Genomic DNA, 2,750 nt, shown 5'->3' with positions numbered 1-2,750 from the left:
AGCACTTTAAAGACTAACAAGATGGTTTATTAGATGATGAGCTTTCGTGGGCCAGACCCACTTCCTCAGATCAAAAACCTGGACTGTTACACTTTCACAAAATGCAATGGCTGCTTTGGCCTTAAAATTAACCTTAGAGGTATAGACTAGAGAAGCTGTGTGTGTGGCCTCCCCAGAGCCTGTGAGGAGAATCCTGGGGGTGCTATGGGGCTGCCTCCTGTGGCCACATGGTGCACGACACTGCATGTGGTTCCACATGCACGAAGTCCAGCCTGAGCAGGCCGAGTGACTATCACACCCCATACCCTCTGCGCCCACCTTCCCCACCCTGTGTGTGTGAGAGAGACTGAGAGCACTCACCTGATCCCTCCTGTGTCAGACGATGCCTGAGACATGTCCAAGCTTAGGGATACTGGCTCCAGGGACAGTGTGACCATGGTTGCTGTGTCCTCCTCCTCCTGCAGTCCCTCATATTCCTCCGGGTGGGTGATGATGGGCATCTTGAGTCCGGAATCAACCACCACGGGTGGGGAAAGGGCTTCCTCACTCCCCAGGATCTGGTGCAGCTCTTCACAGTACAGGCAGGAGTGGGGTCCTTCCCCAGAGTGTGAGCTGCGCTCTCTGGCCCTCACATAGCTCTGGCGGAGCTCCTTCACTTTAGGCCGGACCTGTTCTAAGGTCCAGGGTAGGTGTCCCTGCTCTACCAGGGCCTTGGATATTCACCCATATATGTCAGCGTTGCAGCATCTGGAGCGGAGATCCTGCAGGGTGTGCTCCATCCCCACCCTGCGCCACAGCTTGAGAAGGGACAGGATCTCTGCTCCAGCCCAGGAGGATGCCCACCACTTGGTATCCCTTGGTGGGTCCTGGGAGCTCATCATGCTCCCTGCTTGTGGCTTGGCCATAGCTCCGAATGAGGGTGGCAGGAAGAGCCGCGCAGCCAGGTGCTGCTCCAGGGCCTGCTTCTTGCCACAAAGTTTGTCCAGGGTGCCTGCAGCTTTAAGAGGCGCCAGAGACAGAAATTATACAGTTGTGATTACTTTGGACAGTGTGGCCACCAGGGCACCTGTTATTTCCTAGAGGCCTCTTCTTTCAAAAGAAAACCCCTCCTCCCTGTCCACACACACATTTTCCCCCAAAGAGCTCTTTCGGAAAAGGTATTCTTCCTTGTAGAAAAGAGGTCTACCGTTGTCAGAAAAACCCCTCCATTCTTTTGACTTTTTGTCGAAAGAACATGATTACAGTGTGGACGTAAGTGAAGTTTTTTTTCGGAAAAACAGCTGTTTTTCTCAAACCTCTGCAGTGTAGACATACCCATTCTCATATAGCAAGTAGTACACATGCGAGTGAGGTGAATGGAGGGGAGAATTTATTGCTTGGCTACTGCACTAAAATGACATCTTTGCAATAGACAGAGCATAGGTTGGTATCAGAAAAAGTGGATGTTGGTGCATGTTAATAGCTTGTCTCAATTTATGAGCAGAAAGGCATGATAAATCCCATGTGAAAGTGAGAGTTTGGGACAATGGACACTGTCCTGTGCAGACAATGTTCAAAACATTGAATGTTTCCATCCATTACCTTAGGACATATTTATTATTAAAAAAAAAAAAAAAAAAAAGACTACCTGGACCATGTTTGTACCCGAAGCCAAGTTTCCAAAAGTCTAGGCTGCTAATAGATTATTGTGAAGCTTGTTTATACTCTCTCAATGATTTTGCCTAAAAATGGAAGTTTGGTGTCAGTACATCTAGAAATTTTTCATATCCAGTCTTAACTCTTTGAATATGAGGGCACTACATTTTCAGAAAGGCACTCTGAAGGAAAGTTTGATTATTTGTTAGCTACCAAATTCAATTTTACCAAGGAAGTAGATATGAATCCTACTTCTCATTTCCTAGGAAACGTCTCTGCTTCCTTCCAGAAGTATTTTAGCTACAGTGATCGATGTTTGCTGATCAGCAACTGGTGATTAAAATATTCAAGGTATGCTAGATTTTCATCTGGTGCAGGTACAGACTATCACTGCTGATAGAATTGAGGCTTCTGGCTACATAAGAGTGCAAGAGAGAAGAATTAAGGTATACTATAAACTCAAGAATGAAGCTTAAGATAACTAAATTGTTCAGGTACTGAGTGAAGTTCCTCCATTGCCCAGCTAACTGCAGAAATGAAGTCTCAAAGGGGTAGCTATGCTAGTCTGTATCTGCAAAAACAGAGTCCTATGGACCTCAGATACTAATAGATTTATCAGGGTGTAAAAGTGGGTAAAACCCACTTCATCAGCAGATGAATTAGAGAAATGAATAAAGAAGATGTGGGGGGCAACAGTGTTCTTTACTAGCCCTGACCCAAGTGTTTAGGTCTGCCAGAGATATTCATACTATTCCAATACCACCAGCATATTTATATACAGAAGCAGTTTCTGAAGCCAGATAAGCTGCAGCACTAAAAATGGGAGTATGAATTTGGTTTTGGGATAGGGAGGGATGGGAACAGAGACAAAATGCATTTTATATTCAGCCTCCTTGTTTAATTTCCTAATTCTGGAATATACACATACATTCCTAGCATCAGCACTTAAAGTGAGAAATACAGCATCACCAACATGATTTAAAATCTTCCTTCAAAGCCAAAAATTATTTACATGTTTGAAAGAATTTTTAAAAAACTTTAAAGGACTAACTTCTAATACCAAAATAAGCAACATGTCACTGAAAGGTATTCAAACAAGATATAGCACCAGTACA

The sequence above is a fragment of the Pelodiscus sinensis genome, chromosome 2, assembly GCF_052426305.1.
Source record: "Pelodiscus sinensis isolate ZL-2025 chromosome 2, ASM5242630v1, whole genome shotgun sequence".
NCBI lineage: Eukaryota > Metazoa > Chordata > Testudines > Trionychidae > Pelodiscus > Pelodiscus sinensis.
This window is presented reverse-complemented; position numbering follows the sequence as displayed.